Source organism: Hydractinia symbiolongicarpus, chromosome 7 (assembly GCF_029227915.1).
Source record: "Hydractinia symbiolongicarpus strain clone_291-10 chromosome 7, HSymV2.1, whole genome shotgun sequence".
Taxonomy (NCBI): Eukaryota; Metazoa; Cnidaria; class Hydrozoa; order Anthoathecata; family Hydractiniidae; genus Hydractinia; species Hydractinia symbiolongicarpus.
In genome coordinates, this window is record NC_079881.1 from 16,930,998 (window position 1) to 16,946,288 (window position 15,291).

The following is a 15,291-nucleotide window of genomic DNA, read 5'->3' on the forward strand; positions in this document are numbered from 1 at the left end:
ATCTTAAATTATCTGAAATAGTCAACAAAAATTGAAAATGACTCATAGGCATCATACACATACATTCTTTGGTATCCATTTATTCGATAAAGTGCTTGCTTTTAATAAATCAATTGCTCTTCTGGGAATATTGCTATAGCCAGCCAAGAAAACACCAAAGCCTTTAAAAAATGTTTAGAGATACATTCAATAAATAATAGCTCCTTTGGAATTTACTAAGATGTATAATATATTATATTTTGCAGTCTGTATTTATTATACGAAAAAGCTCTAAGCTGAATAATAACAAGACGTATGATATACGCAAACAACCTCGCGAATAAAGTTTACAAAAAGCTGTCTATCAAATTGGGATTTTTGTTACGAAGTTAGACACGACATATTTTACTATTCAGATACGCAATAATATTTGTTACACACTTATTTTTCAAAATTGATTTGTGAGACCTTCCTGAACGGAAAATTCCTCGAACTTTTAATTTTCGATGGGTCCGTCTTGGGTGAACCGACTGACAGAAAGAAGAAAGACCACAAACCCCAAAATTTGCGAAATTCATTAATTCAGTTAATTCTGCCTACATTCACTTTTAAAAAGTTAGGTGGAAACACCTTTATTTACTAGTTAGTTAAACAAGTGTTTTGAACACTTGTCTTATCTTTTTAAAAAAGAAAAAAAAAAAAAGTAAAAATAGTTACCAAGATGAGATTCGAACACACGACGACTCCCGTGTCGGTGCTCAGAGATGCAAAAATTTCCATTCTTGTAGGACACAGTTGCGTTTTAATACAAGCTCACGAGCTTGTAATAATAAGCTGAGTGTTTAAAAAATACAAAAATATAGCATATAGAAAAGTCATATTTATAAAAGCTGGTTGTAATGTGCGTATCATTTCTTGTAGCTTGACCTTTCTATATGCTGATTTAGTCTGCCAGTAGCAAATTAAAGTAAATGTTTTCCTTTTAGGATGAAATAATCAAGCCATGTTTCTTTTTTTAATGTCTCTATTAACAACAGATTTCTTAGGTCTATGGTAGCACCAGAAGTGGGAATATAAATCCGGAACAACATACTTGATTTTCGTGCCCATTATCGACGCTAAAACCTTATAGTTATTCAGAATCATTCGGATAAAAAATAAGTTGTTTGAATTTACTCCTTGCAAATTGTTCTCCTTTGACATTTCAAATTAAATATCGTGAAATTCTCAACAAAAACATAAACCGTGAAATTTTCTCCGGAAAAACTGACATCACATATGTATACGCTGCACCAGCTTAAAGTGAAGTATATTTCTGCAAGAAACTGTTTCTTTAAAATTGTATGCGGTCCATTTCCAAACAGTTTACACAAAATTAAAAAAAAACAGCACAAACAAAATAAACACGAACGATATAAATGGACAACCATACCATTCTCTCATATTTTTTTTTTAACTCAAAGTCATAAACCCACGTAAATTTTCAATCAAATGTCAATAACGCCTGTAAAAATAACGTGGCATTTTACATGTAAGCTCACAACAGATTAACAAAATGTCAAAATAAAGAAAAAAAAAACAAACTTAACATACACACTTTAAACTTGTACATGTTTCGAATATTGCATTTCAAAATGATGAAGGGGAAGGAAAGCGATATAATGTCATTGGGTTTAGGAATGACATCATTTTGGTGGATCATCACCTCCTTTAAATCTGGTTTGTAATTACCCCTAGCATCTGTGTATTTCCAATGTAACACCTTGGTGAACACCTAGCAACTATCTACATGTCATAGATAATTACCCAACACAACATCTTACAATACACTGATATGCTTGTCATCACTTCTTAAATTTACAAAAAATATTTAATACCCCCTGCAAAGTATTAATTCTTTCCAATTTTTTTTGCATTACAAACTCCAATAATAGTTTAAAAAATTGACAAGATTCGATCACATGCCAAACAAAAGTTATGCCCTGTTAAAAAAGCTGTGAGTACTTTCTGACCAGTGTTAATGTTAAGGTAAAGGATGCATTTTATCCAAATTATTTTAGACATGCGTCTCTTTTTTCTTTTTTGTTAAGTGAAAGCCCTATAGCTCACCCTCCTCAGGTGCTCTTTGTTACTTGATTAAGGGAAGACCCTAATACATAAAATTTTGTATGACTTTTATTTTTCAAGTCAGGTTGCATGGTATAAACTTTTCCATTAAATTTTATTCATGAACAAAGTGTAGGATGCAATCATACATGCATCTAATTACACAAACTATGACGAATTTCTGACCTATTAGTTTTATATAAAAGTTAACTTTCAATCTAAATCTTCTGCTATTCAACTTATTGAGTTAAAAACCCTTATGTGAATAAAATATGTTTTGATCAAAAATGCTCAATTTAAAAATGCATGCATAAAAATACAATACTACAAAAACTCCAACAAATATTTGATGTAAGAAGGTACTTAGGTGTATTCAATAGACTGAAAGCCAAGCCAAAAATCCGGTTTCCGGTATTCTATCTTAACATAAATTTTTTTACTTGGCAATAATAAGCTAAAAAAAATACCAAATGATTAAAAAAAAAACAAAGATTAAATAGACAAAAATTTGGTAATAAAATATGCGTTTATAAACTTATTCTATTTATTCAGGTTGCCAGCCCAGTCTAAATTATTGTAACCTTGGGTGAGAAAATTATTTCTTGGGTGTTATTTTCTTATAACTAGGTTTGGTATCATGATCATCACAATCATAATATGTTAATCAATATGCTATCGCAAAGTTCCAGATAGCATTGTTAATATTATGGATACCACTCATTCCACACTAACACTAGCACTAAAGATCAAAAATATTTCTTTAGTACATATATAAGCGACTTTTTGTGAGAAAAGGCAAACTCCTAAACAAATGCAGTTCTTGAAATGATGGTTATTGCAGCTTGCAGTAAAAAGAAATAAATTGCGAATTTATAAGATGCTAATTTGAGTGTGCTTACTGTAACATGAACCTACCAGAACCGAGAAGAACCCACCAGGATCCAAGCAGAAACCATCAGGAACCAAGCAGAACCCACCTAGAACCAAGAAGGAACCAACCAAAAACCAAGAAGGAACCTACCAGGAACTGACCATTAAATGATCTAAAGTTGATTTTTACATTTTATAAAAGTTTATTTTCAAATATTTTAATTATTTGTATATTTAATAAATATATAAATTATTTCTGTTGTTATATGTTGAGATATATTCTAAACATCTATAAACAGTATATATGTGTGTGTAAAAACACTCTGATTGAATCAGATAAATGAGCACTTGAAGATTATTGCGTGATTTTACTTTTTACCAAGGTATGGAAATCAAATTATTTTGTTATGATTCAAATATAAGTGGAACCTCAAAGAAAAAAAATAGAGGAAATAAGAAATGACTGTTGCTATGAAAAAAACATGCAATAAGATTTGAATAATATTGAGGTTGAATAATCACAACATAGAAATAGTGGTAGTGAGCACACATGTTTTCATTATGAAGTTTTATTCGAAGTAATTCATAGGCTTGTGTGGGTCGTTTATGAAAGAGGTTTGAAATTGTTTCAAGGGTATTTATTTAACTTATTTTTAAATTCAAAATATGAAAACGAAGGCGGATTTTTTTGCGAGAGTAGCAACGAAGAAGAAGTGGAAATCACAAAATTTTCTCCTAACGGTTTTGTGATTTTAGGGACCACAGAAACTTATTATTAACGAGACGATAATTCTTGGTAGAGCATCTGTATCTCTATAATCATATGTTCCCAAAAACACCCATAATTTACATTTCTACTTTTCTACACTTTTTTTTAAAAGAACTAAGAAATTTGGCTTCAGCCTGAAGTGTTCTTATTTTTTCACTCGCTTAGCCTGATAATTTTTATTCTTTAGAAGTTTTTTCAAATCCAAGTTTAATTATAAATTACAACAATTGATTTTGCGAAAATTTATAACTTTAAAGATATTTCTCCACGTTTGTTGTGTATTTCAGCCTTTTATTTTTCACCAATTTTCAGCCTCATTGTTCTTAAAAACTTGTTTTAATAAACAAAAAAAGTGTACTTTAACATTGCTTTCTAGCACGGATTCTGACTTAGAATCCAAAAATCTGCAAAATTAAAGTCCCATTAACAATAATCTTTTGCCTTAAATGCAAAAATAATTCCCTATATACATTTTCTCTGTGACCACCATGAAAATAAAATGATGCAACGAAACACTACCTTGTGTTGTGGTGTTTTTAATAAGAAGAATTACCTTTATTGTTGTAAATTGAATTAATGAAAAAGTTTCTACGAAATGCGTTTAATTGGTTCCATCTAATTTTCTCATGTCGTTTTAGTTTCGCGTTAGTTTGTTTTCGAATTTGCTTCTCTTAAGTCAGAATTCACTAATCAATATAATTTTACTATTTTTACTATGACAAAGTGCTGAATATCTGCATTCAACTTAATGGTTCCAACAATCTTGTGTTTCAGGCCATTTCGTAAGTTTTTAGGCAGGCGTGCTGTAGAACACACGCCTCATACATTCTGCGCGTGCGATGCGCGTGCTATGAAAAAAAAAAAATTACAAAAACATTTCCTTTACCCCTGTACACTGTACAGGGGCTGCTGTTTTAGCGTAAGGAACAAATAAAGTGCAATTTCCAACAATGTACGGCAAGGAATTTCAACCCATATACGAAGAAGTCGTAAGCAGACTTGTTAATTAAACTTTGTTATTACTTGTGGGGCAAACAGATATTTAAATTAAATTAAATTACGGAAAGTCAAACGGCCGCTAATAATAATATTTAATAAACCTTATGTTCGATGAATCAGAAAAATTATTATCTAAAAGAATATTTCGTTATAAAAGAAGTTTTTTTTCTTATTAGTTATATTATCTTTTAGTTATTTCAACTTAAATAATGCTGAATTTCTTTTAAATTCTCTAAAAGGCGACCTTACAAAGATTAAAATATTGTTGCATTTTTTTATAAAATCAATTGAAATAATAGAAAAAATAAAAATAAACCAAAACAACCTTTTACTGTTAAAATCTCTCACCTGGTATTTTGTTCCACATTTGCACCGTTTATAACGCTAACACAGCTGTCTTCGCATTTCCTTTTAATCGAGAAGTAATTTCCGTTTTATACCTCTCACAAACTTTACACCAAACATAGTTTACCAATACCTTTCCATCTTTTTCCTCTGTCTTCTAACCAAGAATATCTGATTTAGCCTTTCTTTTTACTTTCAAAAGTTTTTAATTCAACTTTATTTCCTTTCGTTCTTTTTTCAGACATTTTAGAAAAAAAATTTATAGCTCTGATATAATCTCCACATTAACCCAAACTGAACAAACAAAATAAAGTATCGACGATCCCATCATTAACTCAAAATTTGAAAGGAAAAAGAAACAAATTCTTCAAAAGATAGTGGCCACACACTAGGTCGTTAGTGACCTATATCTGTTCTGCATAATACCCCTTGGTCGGCAAAAAGAAAGAATGAAAGCAAATGGTAGCAATTAAATCCACATAAACATTTGGTAAAGACTGCTTACGTGCGATCTATTGTGAGTTCAGTAAAAGAATGATCGTTTATTTTTAAGGTTTATTTAATAAATTTTCTTTGTTATAAATACAATAATTTTTAATTACAGCAACGTTTTGCGCACGCCTAAACAAATCTGCGCGTGTGTGGGGGCGTGCGCGTGCGATCGCACGCCTCTCACGAAATGGCCTGTGTTTGGATATGTGTCTGTGTGTAAAAAACGTTTTAACATAAAAAAATTTGTTGGTGTTTTTTTATCATGTTTTGTACACGTTTTTTATAAGAAAACTTAACTTAAAAAAAACCTTAAATTGTTCTTGATTTTCCTCTTATTTTCTCTTATTTCCAGAGGGTCACAGTTTCAAATAAAAGGAACCCCATGATTCCCTCGGCCTGTGGCGAGTCAGACATGTTTCGCTGTTATATACAGAAATCTAGAAATTCTGCGTTGAACCTGAAATATTTTGATTTATCTGGTGGGATCCTGCTTGGTTCCTTCTTGGTTCAGGTGGGTTCTGGTCGGTTCATGGTATAGTAAGTACATAATTTAAAATAATAATAATAAATAAAAAGTTCCTATTACTACTTAGTTTTGGCAGCAAAAGATAACCACCAAATGGGCAACTCCCAATTAAATGATCTGTCAAAATGGCCTCCTTTATGTGGTTCAGAATTAAAAAATCCATCAGGTTGGTTAACATTCAGTCTAGGATCTATACCACATTACCAATTTCACTGGTACCGAAAATTGTGTACTTTACAGAACAGACAGCCTAAACATTGCTGGGTTTCTATTATATCTGAGATTTTAATCTGTATGCTCCAGGTTTCCACCCCCACTTAGCACAGATTTGTTTAGGTGTGAGATTACTTGCACATGCAAATCTCTGTTTTCTTTCATTCTTCTTAAATTTTAGAAATTATGAAAAAAAGTGAAATATGAAGTCAGAGAATGATTTAAGAAGGCTTTGCAACCCTTAACTTAAATCTTTCTCATGTACATAGAAAACAGCTTAGTTAAAAATGCATATTTATATGTTGTGCTATAACTCTTTTAATTTAAAAAGACCACAATAATTATCAAAACAAAGTAAAAATCAAAAAATTTATAAATAAATATATCAGTAAAAAGATAACAAGATATGCAACTATTAATTTGATCTAAAAGATCTTTTATATTAAAGTTTTCTTGGCATAAAAGAAAATGATTATTACAGATTGTCGGTAACAGCAATGTACAAATGATTCTTTTCTCATGTTCTTATAATCTTATTCTCCATTTTCATCTTAGCAATCATAGTGTCATGCCTATTTAAATTTTACGAAATGGCCTGAGCTACAGCACAATATTAATAGTTATGTATTGAAAGTGCCATGTTAATAAAATCACATATCATATGAAAGCTACACATGTTTTATCTTTTCATCATACTAGAATTATATGCATATTTATTATCATTTTATTATGGGTCAAGGTAGTGAACATAATTAGCGCCTTTAACTAATTGGGAAAATTAATATAAATTTCAATAGGAAAATAGCTGTGTAACACCCAGTAAGAACGCTTGATTAGACCCTGGAGCATAATACCTGCATAATGACTGCATTATCATGAAAAGAACTTGAGTAAAGTTTGTTTTCTTTACAAAAATTTTCTTTCGAATCATTGCAATGTCTCCAGTCTAAGAAAAATAAGTCATTCCAGAAAAAATGAGAGGGTGTCCTTTATCCAAGGTCTCACTTTAGCGAAATTCTTTTGCTTAAAAAGGGGAAGGAAGTTCAAGGAAAGAAGAAAAAGCGTACTATACAGCGGGAGTCCAACTTATCCGAGGTCCCACTTAACAAGAGTATACTGTAGTATAAAACACATTTTTGTGATCATGTCATCATACTCAATTTTATTCAAATTTACTTTTGAAGTTGTTCTGTTTGTATGTCCTGTCTTCTGTGGGTTTTTAATTTTTTACTGCAAAAGTGTCACTTCCATACAGCTGCATTTTGCACCCACTCGTAAAATGCGCCACAACTCTTCCTGCATATATATACAGAACCATTTCCATTTAGCGATTTTTGCTTGCATGTATTTTGCAAAACATGGCTGCTGTAACAAACGATATTTATTGCTGCAAAATCTGAGATTAGTCTTAGCATTATTTTATGTTGTGTTGAAAATAATAAAAAAGAAAAACATGTGGATAAGACGACTTTTCATAGAAAGAAGAACCAAAGACCTATACAGTGTTTTGGTAAGGAATTTAATGTTGTCAGATCACGAGTACTTAAGTGCCTAACAAATTCATTGATGTTATTTTGTTCTTCATCTTCTTCACTTGATTGATATATATTCTGATTCTCTCATTCATTTGGCGTTGATAGAAATTTAACACAAAAGCGAAATCTTTACGTAGTTGCTAACCATCTTAATTAAAAATTCTTTTGTAAATTCATGTAGACTTCTAATTTGTGATTGGCTGTTAAGTTGAAGCGCAAAATGTAGCTTGCAAAAAGTAGAGGCTGTTCAACTTTTTTTCAATCGCCCCTGTGCATGCAAAAGCGCAAGGTCAGCAGCATTATTCTGATAATGCGCAGATCAAAAGTCATGGCGCTTTTTAAGACTGGGCGCAAAATGAAGTTGTATGGAAACCAGCCTTAAGAAATGGTTTCTCGAATCGAGAAGGCTTTAACATCTAAAGTCTAATTTTCAGTTCTGAATACTCTAATGCTCAAAGTGAACTGTTTTTTGAGTTCAGCCAGATTAAATTCTGACTGCCAAATTTATTAAAAAAATTGGTATATAAATGGAGAACTTGCAGCATCCAGAACTGAATCATGTGTGCGAAAGCAATACGGCACTTTTCCCCGATTGGGCGAGTCTCTCCCGATTGAGTTAATCACCCGATTGGGCGAGTCGGCGGCGGACGCTAACTTTTTGATACCCTGATCGAGTGAGTGGCGCTTTAGAACTTGTAATCAGTCAATCAAGTGACTCCCCCCTCCCCTGAATCAATGTTACGACATATTTCACAAAAGTTTTGGCCTATCTTTCTACATTATAAATGGGTTTGCCTGCTCAGAGTTTATTTTAATATGTGAAGCCAATACACCAATAACATGTTTCTTATGTCTTTAGCTAGCTAGCGCTATAGGGTATCAATCATTATTTCTTTCACGAATATATTTTTATATCAGTTTTTTGCTTTGGCTAGCCTAATTTATCTTATTTGTCACCTAAACCGTTTGTCACCTAGCTGTTTTGGTGTATCCTGTAAGTATGCAGTAACTGCCATTTGTACACGTAATAAAAGACACAAATATACTTATTATTCACAAGCTAGCTTGCTTGCTTCATGACATCAAAATAATAAAATCTCTCCAGCACGTTAGCCAGAAACAAATAGTATTTTACCATGTTGTTGATCTAACGTAAATAAACATTAATAGCGCCAGAACGGCATGGTGATTTTTTTAATTGGTGAATCGGCGCGAAATACGCATGTGACTTCATATAGCTAAAGAAAAATGGCCCGCACTTTTGTCCAGCGGCTTGCCCTTTTATAAAACAATTTTTTTCACAAAAAGTACTCACCCAATTCGGGTAAGTCTCAACTAACTTGAAAGTTGCGGACTCCCATGATCGTGTGATTACCCCCAATCGGGGGAGACTTACCCGATCGGGGAAAAGTACTGGAACGAAATAGCCTGTAAAGCAATTTTCTCAAAAAACTTTATTCTCTTTTTTTGGTTGAGTATATAGCTATAAACCAGGAAATAAATTTCTTGGTGAGGTAGTGGCATAAATTGAAAATATCCTATTTGGTACAGATAAAGATGTTCCACAAGAAACATTATGCAGAACCAAATGGAACTCATTGTATGTCAAACAACAACGTGAATGAAAAGTGCTTGTTGACGACCCTGCTGTCTGTTTGTTATCACACAGAATAGTTTATTTGACAATGCTAGGAAAACTTAAATTTCAGTGGTCTCTTAGTGGTAATTACTTCGCTGATAAAAGATTACAAAAACGTGCTTAGTTAACTGTCAAATATATAAACAAACAAAATCCAATAAAGCTCAATTAACAAATCAACCACTCACTTTCATTCAGCGAGATTCGATATGGGTACACACAGTTGGTTTGTATAAATTACAGACCGCGCAACTGATAGGCCCGCGCCTGCAATATTAGTGAACCAATATATAAAGGGTTGCGGAGTGAAACAGATATACGCAAGCGAAAAAATTTATAAGTGCGGCGCGATGCGCTGCATAAAATAAAGTTGGAATTTTGTGTTATAAAATCTGAACAGACCGTTTTTTCTGCTTGAAATAGATCTTGTTGCAGATATTTTAATTGCAGTGGAGTTGCCTAGATTGCGGCTAAAGTCGCATGGAGTAACCCCACCACTGATGATAGTTGTCTCAGAGATTGTTGGTTTCCTGACAAGTTTTTTCAGTTTTCGCATAGTCATAAGAAAAAAAGATAGTCTGGCATCAAACAATGGCTCATTGTTCATACTCTTTCATATGCTAATTTTTCGAGCCGAGATCTCCGACCCTCCACGATACTTCAAAATGGCTGCCTAGCGAGAAGGGTGTTACCTATGTTTTGAACTTTCCGCTTGGTTTTTGAAGTTCTTTTCTCAATATGCCGGGAGAAAACTGTGCAATTCTTGGTTTTTCTGTGTCCAGGAAACATAAACTTAGTCTGTTCAAAGTTCCACTGGCTAACAACGAAGTAAACAAGAAGTGGGGCGCCGATCTCATCAATGTTATTACGAAGAGATAGACCAATCTCTAAGAGATCGCATACAAAGTCGCAAATTGTATATATGTGAAAGACACTTCACGGAGGACGACTATTATGTGTGTAAGTAGAACTATTTTCTTTTCTTTTTTATGCTGTTCCTTGGTTTCCCTGCAGGCAAAAGAACCTTCTACCAACAGACTTGCATGCAAAAATGCACATTTGTGCTGGGGCTGCTGTACTCAACTTGCTATATTCTCCTGTCTGTTTAGATCCAACACGAAAAGCATTGAAAGAAGGAGCTTTACCAACGTTGAACCTTCCTGAAAAAAGTGTGAGCTCTAGCAGTACCTTCACATCATCGATCAGATCTCCAACATCAATTCAGAAACGTGAAGAATTTATGGTTTTACAACAGTTATCTCCTCCTAATTCTCCACCCATGTCTGTATATAAAGACTTTTTTGACTTCACACATCGAATCAAAAAATTATCTTTGGCTAGTTGCTGGAATATCAAATGTGAAGAAGATGTTATTACTGCGACTTGTACCTCTAATTGTCATGTATTACCGAAGTATGAAATTTTTATTGATGCATCACTATCATATAAGAGTTTATGGTTGGATGTTACCTGAACAGCATCAATTTTATTTATCGAATGACCGGTCATTTCATAATGTCATCCTGTCAAACCTGTCAAAATTTACGTGGGCAAGACAGATTCAACTTGATTGATGATACACCATTGCCGAAAAGAAAAAAGACACAATGAACCATCTTGACACTCTATCCGGCCATGGACAAAAACTGTCAAACCGGCTATTTTTATAGCCACAAGTGTTTTGAAAAAATTGAAATGGTAAAATACTGCATTATAAATTTTCTAGTCCTCTTTATACTGCAGGACTAGAGAATGATTGCACACCTTGTTGGAAAGTATTCACAGACCTGGTTCCCTTTATACTGTGGAACCGGGAGAATATGTATGGTATAATGTCTTATCGCCTAGATATATAGGTATGTATTAGGTATTTTTGTTGTTGTTGCTGACATATTTTGTTTTGTTCATATTTTGTTAAATTTATTTTTCTCGTTCAGCCTGAAAATTATTCAACTTACCGAACAATGAATGTATGCAAGTAGTAGGCATAAATCCAAAATAATGTGTTTTTAAAATGTGTGGGTATAAAAATAGCCCTTTTGGCAGTTATTATGGTCCATGTCCGGGACTGGAAAAGTTCAATGACCCACGTCAGTTGCAATGGTAGTTTGCTTCAGTTCTGTTCTTAATGAACGTTTCTTTCCTTTCTTCTTGGCAGCCTTGTGCGTTTCACGTACGTCTTCAGCATATGAAAAAGTGCGAACTCTAACAAACAGAGTTAGTAAATGTTCAAGTAGGTTGATGCAAATCTCTTTTTTCACTTTTGGATCAATTCCCTCACATATCATTTTGAAATTTGACAGTATAGTACTATCGGTTAAATAGTTCTTTAGCACATAATTTGGTATTAAAAGCAGATGTTTTTGCACGAAATAACTTTTCACATTTGACAAAAATATTTTGTGTCCTTTGATTGACTCTCCACGGATGTTAACCAAAGTTTGTGTCATCTACATCAATCTTACAATATTTCAATACAAGAGCATACTGTTGTGCAGAATTTTGTGTGCAATTTATGAACAATATAACCGGAAAGATACTGTAAACTTTTTAACTCTTTTTCTGGAAGTTCGGTTGTCATTTCAGGTGAAAAATCAAGCGACGAGGATACATCTGTTCCAGAGAGATGAATCAGAACATGGTTAGCAACTTCCATCAACAAAGTGTTAGTTATGGTGACATCAGCAAATTTTTTAGGCAGAAGATTTTGATCCAATAATCCATAAAACTCTGAATAAAATTTCTCAGCACTTCCACTGTATTTCTCAATGACAAATTTGATTTTTTCTCAGAGTTCCACAGCCTCATCAACAGAAAAGTTGATGTTTGAAAATGCATTCCTTGTCTGCTCAGGTAAACACATATCTTTCTTCACTATGGTGACACATTCAACCAGAATGACACGTAATTTCAAAGGGTGGAACTTCTTCAATAGCTGCTCCTCTTTAGAAAGAGAACTATACGCTTTTTCAGTAGCTGATTCACTATTTTTCTCTTGGTGTTTGGCGTTTTTATGTTTTGTCAAACCTCTGCCTGGTTTTGTCACTTTTCCACATTCATTACAAACAAATTTATCGCTATTTTCCACGGTAGATGATTCCTCAGATATAACTGCATCTATATCCAAACAAACAAACCTTATGGTAGATAAAGTTAAGACTTTTTTTAACTCTTTTCCCTTGAAACAAATCTCCGCCAAGGTGTTGTCTGCCTTTGGTTACGCCTTTTATATGTTACATTATTGATAGCTTGTGCCACTGCTACTGCAGAATTCAAATTCTTTACACATTCTTGCGGGTCGAGGTTCTGCTTCGTCTGAATCTCTCGACGAGAGAAAAATTGTACGTTGTTCCACACTAGTCCAAGAGGCCCCATGGTTTTGATAAAGATCTCTTGGATTTTTCCCAGATCATTGTCCATCGAAACGACTTTGTTTTGACACTTCCTTTCGAGAAAGTATTCATAAACGCATCTAATCTCGTTGCTTTAACAATATTTTCAGGAGTAGGAGTGGTTACGAATTCTTTTAAAATCCTTCTCCTTCAACACCCTACGTTAAAAAGTTTTGCGAGTCTGTCCGCGCTGTCCGGTAATGAATTTCGCCTATTTTTAAGTAATTATCCTTTATCTAGTTAGCGGCAAAAACGGAGAAAAACAAATTAAGATTTATTGTATTCTAAGCATACTTGTACATCCTGGTTTTTTTTATTGGAATCAAATTTGTGAAAAAAAATATTGAGTGTCCAGTGGCGATTCGGTAATTCTTGTATTAGCTTATATTGGAGCTAAAGTATTATTTCTCCTAGATAACTTTTGGCGCAAGGCTTGAATTCTGATATCCTTTTAAAACTAAGGTTCTCGATAAATTGCGTTATGATAGCACACTGCACGGGTTATTAATTCTATTTGAACCAGGTTGTGAGATATCAAGGTTTGTTTGGGACATATGCGCTACGTAATCTTCAGCGTCTTTTTACGCCTATAGTATTTTCCGGGGGTGACTTCAAAGTAATTCAGGTCCAAAGATTGGGACAAAATACTTATGGCAATGACAATCAAAATATCATCGCTTTAGTCAGTTCTATGATATATTTATAATAGTATCCTAAGAAAAATTAGCTACACATGATTAAAAAATTCGTAAAATTAAAGGATTTCTATATTCAGTTAAAAAAAATTACGTACATTTGATGAGGGCGTTTGTTTGTGTTTTTTTTGTTAAATCAATGAACGACATCTCTATTGTCAGAAAGTTCAAGTAAATAACGAAATGCGTGGAAATTGTATTTCCTTTTCCTATCTGAAATACAGTTGGTCATAGAATCAGTTCTTTATCTCTATGCAATCCACCCTTTTGCACCAGTCACCTTTTGAAAAAACAAATTAAAAAATAGTCACTGCAGTAGAAACTTTGACCGCCAATACAAACTGCCCGTAATAGAAACTAGATACCGGCAATAGGAACTGCAAGATTTTGCGGTAAGATGCATTTAATAAATATATCCATGGTCGTAAACAAAGAATTAAAATCTTAAATGATGGTTGTTAACAAAACGCCGTCTAGGACGTCGCTGTCCCAATAAAACAAATAATTGATATAATCCCACACGAAATAAATATCTTGTAAGCTCAAGCGGAAGCGGTCAGTAAGTAAATATCTGTGGGAAAAATCTGGGAAATCAATAAATAAAGAAATGCCGCAAAAATAGCTTTAAAGTAAGGGGAAATGTCGAACAATTCTAAAAAATGGCAGACATAAATTCCTGAGTTCCCTCCCATAACTCTTTAACTTACCGAACTTGTAACTCGACGATTACCGGCACTTAATCTTCATGTTGCTAATTCATTATCCTTTCATAGCTTGCTTTGATAAACACGGTTTTCCGTTTTTCTTGATTAATCATTCAGCCTTTATAAGGCCGTAGCGTGTGTAAATGAATTCGCACTAGAGTGACCATGCCACTACAAGGAAAGAGGACACTTTTTCCAATCTTAATGTACCACAACACATTGCGCATCTGTTTAATTACGAAAACACAATGTATCACAACACATTGCGCATCTGTTTAATTACGGAAACGCAATGTACCACAATACATTCGCATCTATTTATTTATGAAAACGCAATGTACCGCAATACTGCGTATTTATTTACAAGGTCTGTTGCCTTACTGAGTTTACAATTTAATAGGTAGGAGATGCCCGAGTTTTAAATCCAGAACAATTCCTCAAAGTTAGGAGTATAACTAGTGCGGATGACCAAGGTTGTTTCCAGAGTTGTATTTAAATACTTAAATCCTTCAAAATATACATTTCAAATATAGGGACGTTGATGATTGAATAATTAAAGTTATTTGGTGATTCGTAAAAGCTTCATTGAAAAGGAAACAATAAACTAAAATTCGGATTTCGGGCATCGCAGCACTTTCTCTTACATGCAAAAATATATAGCTACTCCTTTACTTCGTCCATATATCTGTAACTCATATGGTTTAAGACGTATCGAAATTCTAAATTGACTCGCAAAATACTACGCATTCGAAAAATTCAAGTATCTGCTCATTTTTATTTTTTGCATTAGGGAATAGAAAATAAACCAAATAACAGCGTGTCGTCGTAGGAACACAGATCATAGCACAATTTAAAAAGATGTTTTATTCACAGAATTGTGTAAAAAAATAAGTTACCCTAAGAAGTTCACACAAAAGCTGGACAAGGAATAAGCATGAGGGTTTGGTTTGTAGTTTTCTTTCGAAAGCTACCATACTTTCCTAAACCAAAAAATAAATAGCCGAGAATTCCAAAGCATTTCGGAAAC